Raw genomic sequence first — 12,959 nt, 5'->3', positions numbered from 1 at the left:
ACACAATAATAGCCTGCTGGACCAGGCCACTGGTCCATTCAATCCAGCAGCTTCTTCTCGCAGTAGCCAACCAGATACCTGTGGGAAACCAGGTAGCAGAACATGAGCAAAAGAACACTCTCCCCTCCTATGGTGTCCAGCAACTAGCATTCAGAAGCACTGCAATCTCCAACTCTGGTAGAACATAGCCATTGATAGCTCTTTCCTCCATGAATTTGCCTTGAATCCTCTTTAAAAACCATCCAAGTTAGTAGCCATCCCTGCTTCCTTGGGGAATGAGTTCCATAGTTTGACTTTGTGCTACGTGAGTAAGTACTTCCTTTTAGGTAAAGGTAAAGGGACCCCTGACCATTAGGTCCAGTCGTGACCGACTCTAGGGTTGCGGCGCTCATCTCACTTTATTGGCCAAAGGAGCCGGTGTACAGCTTCCGGGTCATGTGGCCAGCATGACTAAGCCGCTTCCGGTGAACCAGAGCAGTGCACAGAAATGTTTACCTTCCCGCTGGAGCGGTACCTATTTATCTACTTGCACTTTGATGTGCTTTTGAACTGCTAGGTTGGCAGGAGCAGTGACCAAGCAACAGGAGCTCACCCTGTCACAGGGATTCAAACCACCGACCTTCTGATCGGCAAGTCCTAGGCTCTGTGGTTTAACCCACAGTGCCACCCGCATCCCATACTTCCTTTTACCTATCCTAAATCTTCCAACATTCAGCTTCATTGGATGTCCATGAATTCTAGTGCTATGAGACAGGGAGAAAAGCTGTTCTCTATCCACTTTCTCCATGCCACATATAATTTTATGAACGTCTATCATTTTACCTCTAACTCGCATTTTTGGGGGGGCGAGGACTAGATTATTCAGGGATTTCCTTATGAGCAGAGCTTCTAAACACAGGAACGTGGACCTAAAATTTAGACCACTGGGAAGATTTTGGGTGGCTAAACATCCCAGGTATGAATCAGGTATCTGTGGTACACATTTTTAAGCAAACCAAGCACCTGTCCTCTTGCAGAGATTGCCAAAGCCACTTGGCAGTGCTCCATCATAGCAAGGGACCAAGGCCCAGGCAGGTGTACTCAGAAGACAGCATGTTCATTCACAGGTGACCAAACAAGCACATCAAGCAAAAGTAAACCCACCTTCCAGATGGGCCTTCAAACAAATGTTCTATGAGTTTCCAGCATGTAATTGCACAGCCATCATGAGAGAAGTCACCCTTAAAGCCACTTGTGAAAATGCCCTCAAAAATATACCGACCCTGTGCTTATGATTAACTGGAGTATGCAAGGGGCCGAAGTCACACTGGCGAAGTGATGATATTTGATGATATTTGAGTGTTTCCAGAGGGTCCAGATGTAACACTGAAAACATACCAGTGAAGGGCAAAGAAAGGGGGGGAGAGGCTGCATAGAAAGGGGGAAAGTGAAGGGATTGTGTGAATAAATTGGGTATGCTGTATTGCAACCCTGTACAAAGGAGGAAACCTATGCCCACTAATGTGGATAGAAATTAGTGGAAGTCCGATTTATATGCACTACATTCTTCTCAGAACATGTGCTTTGTGTGTTTGTTTGCATGAGTGTGCATGCCATTCCTTTTCCTCCTGCAACTCCTTTTGCTAGTATACTTTTAGGACTGGGCAGTCCAGAATTACATGTTCCACTCCAGACAAGGGCATGCTGCCTAACTCACATTGTACTCATCAGTAGTTGATTATATAATCCATACTTACTATCTGTCTGTCTATTCATCTATCTATCTATCTATCTATCTATCTATCTATCTATCTCTATCGACAAGGCATCTACTTTTGACCCAGGAGCTTCTTAAGTGTTGATCTTGTGCCCAGAAAATATTACTCAGTCTGCACTGACCCTTGCTTAGATTTTCTTCACATGCTTCACGTGAGCTGCAAATTGCAGCAGAAGTCAGCTCTGGCAGTTAAAAAGAAACATGGGCTCCTTGCTGGAGCATCTTCTATTTGGAAAAAAGTCTCTGTGGTTTAAAGTTGTCACCTTGGACTGAAATATTAATCCATTTATTTTACAATGGATTTCTAGTTTCCAATATAAAGTTTGAAGGCTGCAAGTTCTAAGCCCACTAACTAGAAGAAAGTCTTGCTAAACTCAGCCATTCTTACAACTAATTTTACCTAAGTCTGGGCTGTTTTGGATTCTTGCTTCCTGCACATATGGGTATTAAACAAATTTCAATAATTAGTGTGCATTTGATTTGGCTTCATTTTCCTTCATTTATTTCCTGCCATATCTATTACTTGGTCTTTGGAATTGTATTATCAAGATGTCAGGAATCTGAGATTCCTTTATGCTCCCATTTCTGGTTTTCCTTTTCCTCCCCCCTCCCTTTTTTCTTTGGTTAATTTGATACTTTGCTTATTAAATGTCATATTATTGCTTTGGGCAACTGCCAGAACATGTGGATTGCAACTAGGAGAAACTGATCTAGTAGAGAAAATGCAAGGAAATTAAATATATATATTTCCAGAATACTTAGCTGATTTCCGATTAGGGAAAAAAATGTCTTTTTTTCGTGGTTTTATGTACATACCATTGTAAACTGATATTTTTTTTAAAAAAATAATGATATATATGTATTTTTCTAAATAAAAAAGGGAAATAATTTGCGTTAAAAATGTGGTCATCCTGTAAACTGCTGTAGATGATATATTTTTCACAAATCACAGTTCTGTTTTTATTGTACTGCTAAGAACTTAAAGAAAAAAGAGAAGCAAAAACAAAACAAAATAAATATCAAATTTATAAATATCCCAACAAGCATTACAGTTATGAATATCCTTATCCAACAATACCCTGTAGTGCAAATGAGTTCTTAATGCAACCTCTTCTTTTTTTTTATTGGCATGGCTTGGTCTCAATCATTTTCAAAGTTAAAACAAAATAAAAAAATTCCTTCCAGTAGCACCTTAAAGACCAACTAAGTTAGTTCTAGGTATGAGCTTTCGTGTGCATGCACACTGTATCTGAAGAAGATACAGTGTGCATGCACTTCTTCAGATACAGTGTGCATGCACACGAAAGCTCATACCTAGAACTAACTTAGTTGGTCTTTAAGGTGCTACTGGAAGGAATTTTTTAATTTTGTTTTGACTATGGCAGACCAACACGGCTACCTATCTATAATTTTCAAAGTTGTCATTTTCCTATTCCTGAGCAACTTGTTAACCTGTTTGCTATAAGTTTGTTTCAAATTTTATTCCACCTACATAGCTCAGTGGGTAGAACATGAGGCTTTTAAACTCAGGGTCACGGGTTCAAGTGAAATATGCAGTAAAACTGCAGCCACCTCACCTCAGGTATGGCTCAGTGAAGGTCCATTGCTGAGGGAAATCGTATTAATCCAATCATGTTTTGGCTGGTCTGACTGAAAGCTACTATCTCTCTCAAGATCTGATCATTCTCAGAAACATGATTTCTGCTTCCCTCACTCCCAGGTCCCTACAGTAGACAAGTCCTCCTTCCCCAAAGTTAGAGAACCACTCGTTAATCTTTTAAAAGAAACATGCAATGGAAAGGTGACTTTAACAGTAATATAATACTTGGGAATAGTCTCTGAAAATCACTGTCTGATGATGCCTGCTTCTGTTCTACCTGGACACCCTTTCAAGGCTGCTGATCTTGTGTGGCAGGGGGAAATTGCATGATCTTAGTCTGGCCTCTTGGAATTTTGTCCAGCAGTTTAGATTGGAGCTGCAGAGAGGTTGTGAGGTTTGTTTGTTTGTTTGTTTGTTTGTTTTTGAAGTGCCAGATCTGCAGTATGCAAAATGTTTTCTACCTCTTTTACTTCTTTAGGACCTATTGCAACCAACTGCATACCTGAATGTTTCATAGCTTGTCAACCTCTCTCTCTCTCTTTCTCCTTCTCTCCCTCCAGTTATCCTGCAAGTGAATTCTTTGCATTTCTATATGACATCTTTTGAAACTTACCACATGTTTTTTCAAGACATGTCTGCACTGGTTGGATTATATATATATATATGGGTCCTGCCACAGAAAAATAAATATTGTTGCAATGATGCTTCAAAGTGACAGGAGATAGGAAGCTAAGCCGTAGGAAAAAGTGTGTTTGGAATAAAGTTATGGGAAGAAACTATATAGCAAGAAACAGAATGTGGTGACCAGGAACAAGTTCAAATATATGAGCATGGTCAAATATACATCAGTATGTGCAAACAGAGTCTGGGGTGGCACATGCATAATTTTATTTTGCCAAATTTTGGTGTGAACCGTACCTCATTTAATCTTTTTGAAAATAGTAAGTGGCAACATTTTTACTCATATATGTTTGTTTCTGTTTAATAGTGCTATACCATGTATGTTTCGTGATAAGCTATCTGGGACCTACTCATAGGTACGTGTGTACATGATTGCAGCCTAGGGGTTTGTTTTGTTTTTTACCTATTTTTGCTATAAAAAAAAATCATGTGTTGTTTTATTACATTTCTGTTAGCTACCCTGGGGACATGATTATGTTAGAAGATATATACCATATATATGCAAGAATTAGCAGCATTTTTAATATTATTTTGCATGTAGCAATAGACCTGCTTGTTCTTAGAAGTAGAATAATTTATTTGTAAAGGCAGAGTGGAATCTGCCCCCAGGCTTTCAATTTAGCTTTTATTTGCCTCATCATTTCCTTTCATATACATGACCAAGGTCTTTCCCTCAGTCTTTGCTATCTTAACAACCCCCAGCTTCTCAGCCTCAGACACTCAGTGCTTTTCTTCCCAGAAATTAGCCAATCCCCAGCACCAGACATTTACCAGTCAGCCCATGATTATAGCAGTGAATGGAATTCTTTATGTGAGAGCAGCATCTCAGCTGAATTGTACCCCAGAGCCCAAATATGTCATTCAGAGTCTGTCTCTGAAAATCAGTGAAGTCACTGCTGCCCAAGAGACTTTCCAGGATCAGGTACACTGATCTGAACAAAACTGAACTCCAGTCCCTTGAGGAGGAACTTCTGAAGGTCACCCACCAGAGTAGGAATTCTGAAAGAGTGACCAGACATATTGGATGTGATTGCTTGTCCATCTGATAATATGGACAGTGTGCTTCACAGGACAGCACGGAGCCTTCAGATCTCTTGACTTGATGTTTGACCTTAAGTAGATCATTCAAAAGTGAAGCTTTCCCCTTTAAAAGAGACATTCTGGATTTTTTTCCCAGGTAGTTACCAGATTAACTTGCCTCCATTTAAAAAGTAAAACTCCCTGTGCTTTACTACCCAAGTGCCAAGTCCAACCAATTCACTTGAGCCTTTGACAAAGCTTGACAGCTAAGTTAAGTTCTGTGTGATTCAGAAGTCAATACGAATAAACTGAAGGCAGAATTGTTCGCCCTCTGATTATGACAATAAAAGAATCAAGAGAGAATCCTGCAGATCACAGTCAATGCACCCACGAGTCAGACAGACAGGCATTGATCCTAGGTGCAAATCACAGCACAATCAGCTAATTTTCTGGGTCCTGTTTGTACAATGGATGCTTAGCTTTGACCAACAGGATTTTCCATTGGTTCTAATATTGGGCTTAAAGTGCTCTAGCCTGCAGGATAGCTCAGTTGGTAGACCATAAGACTTTTAATCTCAGGGTTGTGGGTTTGAGCCCCCCATTGGGCAAAAATATTCCTGCATTGCAGGGGGTTGGACCCTCGTGGTCCCTTCCAGTTCTATGGTTCTACTGGGCCATAGAATCTGAGAAACTGAAGCACTTCCAAATGCCTAGAATTACAAAATAACTATTTAAGTGATGGCAAATGATAACCGTGAATAATAGTACTAAATAAACCTCTGAGAATGCAAATGAAGAGGCTGGTAAATCCACTGATATATTCCTGATCATAGTTTAATTGGCCAACTTTTCGTAGCTTGCTCATTTTTGTTTGTTACACTACACTATGCTTTTAATGAGTTTCTATAGGTGGCCTCTTACTTTTATAAAGATCCTCTATTGTTGTAGCTTTAAAGCAGCCTTCCCCAGCCTGCTGGTCTATGGTTAGAGATTATGGGAATTGTCATCTAAAATATCTGGAGGGTGTCAGGTTGAAGAAGGCTGCTAAAATATTGCATCATATCATTTTATTTTATTTTTAGTAGCTAATGTTTCTATAGGGAGCATGTCACCTCCTGTATTGACTAGAAAGGTGATTAATATGTTATTGCTAAATAATAATAAGAAATAATGATTAGATTATATGAACTTCCATCAACTGTCACTGCTGTATAGAAGAATGCACTGAAGTTCCTCACTGGATCAATATGACTTCTGTATTAACAATACAGTCATTTAATTTAATTTATTTCTGAAGACATTTATATGTTCTGATTGTGTTGCATAGTGGCTTTTCACAATATCCCCAGTATCACATTTGATGGTTAGGAAATGGATTGCATTAATATTTTTATTCCATATGCCACATAATGGAATGATGTCTATGAACATGATGCAAAATCCATTATTATATATTTAGGCCATTTACTCACATTCTGAAAGATTGATAACGATACCAATTAATAAGTGTCAATGGTGTGTGTGTGTGTGTGTGTGTGTGTGTGTTTATGTTCAAAGTCAAAATTCCAGATCATGTATGTATGCTGCAAAACCAATTTCTGCAAACCAACTGGAGAAATTATTTCACTACCAAGAGAGAACAACCTAATTTACTTTCCAGCTCCACAGCCATCGTCTTCTAGCCACCTTGCCTGGTACTCATCTGCTTAATGATGAGTCTGGTATTGATTTTGAGAATAATGATCAAGGGTAAGGTTGTGGATTAATGATGGACTGGGAGGAGTTGATAGCTATAAGCAGAGCCAAAGGCAGTTAACCTCTTCTAGCCATTAGTCCCAAGGTGCTGCTGAGTACTGACTTACTTCTTGTCATTATAAGGAATGTAATGAAGACTAAAAGCAAACTACAGCATAATGGTTTGTGATGGGGGCCTGGAAGAATAGAGACAATAGTCAGTCAGATAAAACATTTGACAAATTTTGGCCAAACTCAGTAGTCCTGTACATGGGCTTTTAAAATGTTTTGATAGAATTATTTTATTGTGTATTTTAATTATGTATGGATTTTATAACTGATTTTATACTTCTAAACTGCTTAGAAGCAATTTTGGCATGTGAGCAGTATATAAATACCCAAAAAATTTGATTAATTAATATTAATTGCATTCACGGAATTACCAAAGTGCTCCAGGAAGAAATACCTGCTTAACTGTCCTCTAGATCCTTCTAATCACAAAGCTCTATATTTTGGATCATGTATTGGGATCTCTTATGCCAAATATTTTGCTTGCCAAAGGCAGTGGTTCTTTTGGATTTGAGAGCATCAAGCAGTTGCTTGTTGGGTGAAGGCTGTGTGTTTTAGGCAAGCATTAGACATTAACATGCACAATATACCCTACTTAGACTAGACAAGGCAAACTACCAAGTTCTTAAACCCAGCTAGAATAAAACACATTCCAGACTGGTTCATTATAATGTTCCATCTGCTGCCAAAGAATGCTTAGACACAATGAATGACCCCCCTTGGAACTGGCTGATGCATAGCACCCTCTCAAGACCTCCTGGTCTAGTCTGAGTTCTGCCTGACAGCATTGATAGCGCCTCCAGCTCTCATATTTACATATCCTGCTGAGTAAGGTTACTCATGCCCATGTGGATCACAGGTCAGTGGTCCCTAGGACCCTCCCATAAATAAGTCCCTTATTAGCGATGTATGTATTTAAAGTTTTCTGTTTTACCCATCAGTCTGAAAATGTGGCTGCTGCTGCTGCTTCCTTCTTTTTCTCTCCCTTTTCTTCCATGTTGTTTTCAAATGACTGGCAGGGGAAGACTATGGAGAGAAATGCATGTCGTGCTGTATATTAATGTTGGCACGTCTCTTGACCAAAGCGTGTGCATTTTGTAATACAAGAAAACCAAAGAGTTTAATTGTTCTACAGCAGGTAAGGGAACCCATTCATACTTAGCTCTTTAATCATCATGCTATTCAATTAAGTGTTTCCTAGCAGACTGAACACTGTGAGAAACTTATAGATTTTCCTTGTCTGTTTTGCTTTTAGAGTCAATCAAATTGATGTGTCAAATTATCCTTTGTCCTGTATGAAATAGTAGCTAGAGTAGTTTTAATTGGTTCAAAACCTAATCTGAGGTGCCTTTTTCTATATCTGATGCCTATTTAAAAGTGTGCATTTCTACCCTTTAGGAAGACAGTAAAGGGTTGAAGGTTACATATTTGGGATCTAGTTGCCATGTTCTGCAAGGCAGAACCACTTGCTTGCTCCTGCCAAGAAGAAAAACACCAACCTCCAAGAGAATTTGTAATGTTAAGACTTTATTTACATTCATAGTCTGGTTCTACATAATAGGTTTCTTGCAGCCAAAGTATCCACCTTCCAAAATGCTGGAAGTAATTTAGGCTTTCTGCAAACCCAGGTTCCTAGATGTCAACAAATGTATTTTCATACAATAAACACTTATTTTTGCCCACTTAGATTTACAAGCAGTTCAAGATGCAGGTCAAAATAATTTCTGTTCTGGGAAGTGATGTGACAGTGTTGGGGAAGGTAAGATGACTGCTTATCCTTTAGATTTCTGATTGCATCCATATACAGACAGTACTAGTATTCAATAACCCTAGGCATTTGGCATTCCTCCAACAGTGTATTTATATATTGCATTGACCTGCTTTTGTTCCAGCTCATTAAATATAGCTGATGTCAATGATCGGGGGGGGGGGGGGATGGACTGTCTGCAGTGGTCTAAAGGATTAGAGTAGCTGCAGCCACTCTCCACCTTTTCTAGACCAGTGGTATTCATGGTACTGTCTATATACCTTGCAATCAAAACTGCTTGTCTGAACACTCTCTGAGACCAATCACTCACTAAGGCTAATCCAGCCCAAGAAAAGCATATACACTCATATACTTTTCCACTTGTGTGACCCTTAATATCAGTTCAATGCAAGGTGTTGCTGCTGCTGAATTAAAGGTAGTGGCTGACTTGTGGCTTGTGACGCAGGTGGCACTGTGGGTTAAACCACAGAGCCTAGGACTTGCCGATCAGAAGGTTGGTGGTTCAAATCCCCACTACGGGGTAAGCTGCTGTTGCTCGGTTCCTGCTCCTGCCAACCTAGCAGTTCAAAAACACATCAAAGTGCAAGTAGATAAATAGGTACCGCTCCGGCGGGAAGGTAAACAGCATTTCCGTGTGCTGCTCTGGTTCGCCAGAAGCGGCTTAGTTATGCTGGCCACATGACCCAGAAGCTGTACACCGGCTCCCTCGGCCAATAAAGCGAGATGAGCGCCGCAACCCCAGAGTCAGCCACGACTGGGCCTAATGATCAGGGGTCCCTTTACCTTTACCTTTTAGTGGCTGACTTGTACCAAGTCATCATCCCATGCATATAGGTGGTTTGCAAAAGAAATATAGAATAAAAATGGGTTGATGCAAACCAATAGAAAGGGACATCATTCTCCCTTCTTCTCTTGCAGAGTTGGGGCTTTTTTTCCAGCCAGAACTCACCAGAACTAAGGTGGATGCCACTGTGGTTCTAAGAGAATGAAAGAGGTGTTCATGGTGAGTTTCGGCACTTCTTTTTCTAGAAAAATAGCACTGTGCAGAATACCGGGGTGCAGATGGGAGTCCAAGAGAAGAGGAGGCAGGATGATCTCAGGGGAAACCATTCCTCCTTTCTGACCTTGTGAACTCTCTCAGCATTTTCATGCCATATCAAACCAACAGTAGCACACACAGCCTCCAGCCAACAGCATTTAACTGCCAAGGTCATGGCAAGATAATTGACAGTGCTAGCAGGCAGAGGAAGCAGGCTTTTTTGGAGTTAACGGAGGCAGCGTTAAAGAAATACTGAGTAATATTATGATCTTAGGAGCAGAAGTGTTAAAAAGGTATAACTTTGTAATGCTAGAACACTTGCCGTTGCTGCTGTGCCAAAGCACCACTTCACACCATTGTAATTAAATATATCTATTCAGGATCAGTATAGCTAAAATGAGGGTTGAAAGAATTATGACCAGATTCTCAAGGGGTAAAGGGTCACATTACTAATGTATCACAGCTACATTGCACAACTGGTTCGAGACCCAACAGTGCAGAGAATCAAACTTCCTGCTCATTTTCTACCATCCTCACTGTGGCAGAAAGGGACATTTTCACACATTATCATCCTTTGCCAGTTCCCCATACTTTAGAGCAAGGCATGCTAAAGCAAAGGCAAACTGGGACTCAGGTCTCACCCTGCCTAGGAGAGATGCAGCAAAGGCCCAGGAGCAACAAAGCAGAGTATATCCCCTCAGTTAACTCCTTCCCTTCATGGCCATTTGGGTTCCCCATTGCACACCCAGTCCATCCATGGCTTCTCCCCACCCCACCCCAAGCTAGAAGTAATATGTGTACACCCGTGATTTCTGATGTATTTACACTTCACAATTTGAAGTGAACTTCTTATCCAGTGGTGGCTTTGCAGCAAGCGTTTCTGCTTGCACCCGAGTGTTACTGATCCCACTACCCACTGCAGCCCCTGTTGCCTTCCAGCTGCTCCTCAGGATTGGGGGACCCAACAGAACAGTGAGAGATAGGTCACTGGAGCTGCAGAATCAGGTTCCCCAACTTTGTCGGAACGTAAGTGCTTTCTACTAGTGTTAAGTCTCTGTTGGATATGTGTGGAGGAGCAGAGTTTCAGTTGTAAACAGAAGCAATGCTTCAGTTGTAAAGCTGCTGATAATCACTCTTGCTACCCTGTTTCCTGCACCTACCTGCTGGCCTGTAAAGCATGTTGGAAGAAAAAGAGAGCTGCGACAGGAAAATCCATTACATCAGAATTCCGGCAAGCTGTGTTAATGTATTGGCTGCATTGTGAGTGCTGTACACCTGCGATGCCTCAAGGTGGGGGTTGGGTGGGGGTTTTGTTTCAGCTTGTATATGCTGCAAGATACGCTGCGGAATCCTTGACTGATGAACTTCTTTGACGGATGACTGAACCCAAGATGCCCATTAGCGCTTAAGTATTTCACCAATTATATGCAGACACTAACAGCATCTTAAAGGTTAAATGTATTTTCATAACTCTTTTCACATAAGCAAATCCACCTTAGGATCAACAGTGATTTATTCTTGTTGGTTATTGATGATAAACTGCCAAGAGGCAGAAAGATAATTAACTCAGATATAATGATTCTGTGACCAATTATATTGGATATATCTGAGATCATTAACTCTGCATCTACAACAGGAAGCAAAAACACCAAGCAAAATCATTTTTAGAATTACTGAGTCATAATAATAAAAAAGGGAACTAATACAATATAACAGCAGGTTTGATTGGCTTCACTTGGCCCTTTTGCTTAGTGCTAATATTATTTGCCAACCGTGCCTGAAAAGGAGGTCCTTCGTTTCTAACTGCTTAATAATTTGTTTTTATTAAATGTTTGAAACAGGGATTTTTACCATTACCATCTTGAGAGCATTTACCCAGTATAAGCCACATATCAGGGGTATAAATTTATGAATGCGCTATGGAGATATATAAATGCCGGTTAAATTAATAGGATGGATAAGCAGGTTTGTTCATACACTGGCTTCAATGGAAATTAAGCATGCCTTGAGATGCCCTGGATTGTGCCTGTGATAAATTAGGTTTATAGCACCATTTTATACAAGTTAGAGGGTAATGGGAACAGTGATGGAGGGCAGAGTTAGCACACTAGAACCCACTGCCACCTTACACATTTACTGCACTCTTTATCAAATGCCTGAGAAGGACTTTTGTGAACTAGCCCAATCACACTAGTAAACAGCATCCCTAGAATCAGCCATTCCTGGCTATGTACAATGAAACTCCTGGGATTGGCTGGCAACAGCCACCTGTCAACCAGAACCCACCTGAGTCAAGAGTCTTTATAAATGCTAGTATTCCTTGGTCTCTGACTATTCAAGATGCTGTATTGCTTGTGCTTGAAAATGGCCCTAGACTTTTGTGAGTAGCTTAGCTAATAAAATAAATACAACCTTTTATAAAATTTAAGCATCCTTCTGCCTCACTTGTGCTTACCCTCTCTGAAACCCTGTGTTTAGTAAACTCTCTTCAGTTTGGCTGCTGAGGTTCTTGTGTGCATTCGGGCCAAACTCAAAAGGATATTCCCCTTCATGCTATGTGTACATCAGATGGGATTTGGCAGAGAACAGCAAGCTACATTGGGCTCGGGTGAGAGATGGGTGGCATCATTGTGTTTCACTTCCACTTAGAGCAATATAAGTGTAATGGCAGCTTGCCTGAGAGCCTCTTGCATGGCTGGCCTACCTAGATTGGCAGTCATAGCAAAAGAGGAGTAGAGCAATTTCCTTACATGAGTGACCAGATGCTAAGCGGGACAAAACTGCTTCATGCATATCAGCTGTGTAGAAGAGTGAATTTTGCCAGATGCAGCTCATTGTGCATGGATCCTTCTTTTCAGGTCATTCAATGGAGGCTGCAATTATTTGAGATTTAGTAATGTATGCAATCAATAGGATCTTGAGGGTAATCCACTCTGAGGAGCTGACTTTGATGGAAGATGCAGAATATAAACATACAAAATTCTATATATATATATGCAGTTACTCAGAAACAAGTCCCATTGAACTTAGTGGGATGTGCATCCAAATAAACATGCACAGAAATGCACCGTACTGCCTGTAAGGCCCAGGAACAGATAAAAAGCAGCACCTTCAAGGCAAAGAGATACAACAGAGAGCCTGTGGAGACTGTGCCCTCATGGAAATGCATTCCTTCCAGCTTAACTCTACCAATTATAAAGCTGTCTCAGAGAACGCACATTTCAGAATTTACTCCTGCAAACTGCTACATGCCATAAAATATGTTTCACATATAGGGCACTGTCTCTATAGT

The 12,959-nt window shown here is 40.6% G+C and overlaps 1 long non-coding RNA gene across 1 annotated transcript; it reads left to right on the top strand.

Annotated features, from left to right (window-relative positions):
- The first annotated feature begins 7,139 nt into the window (after positions 1 to 7,139).
- Positions 7,140 to 11,759, top strand: LOC309352659. The gene is made up of 3 exons (XR_014161400.1): positions 7,140 to 8,619; positions 9,547 to 9,631; positions 10,607 to 11,759. It is a non-coding gene; the product is annotated as an uncharacterized lncRNA (long non-coding RNA).
- Positions 11,760 to 12,959: the final 1,200 nt, after the last annotated feature.

This window comes from Podarcis erhardii, assembly GCF_964252035.2.
Source record: "Podarcis erhardii genome assembly, chromosome: 11".
In the NCBI taxonomy this organism is placed as follows: Eukaryota; Metazoa; Chordata; class Lepidosauria; order Squamata; family Lacertidae; genus Podarcis; species Podarcis erhardii.
This window is presented reverse-complemented; position numbering and strand designations above follow the sequence as displayed.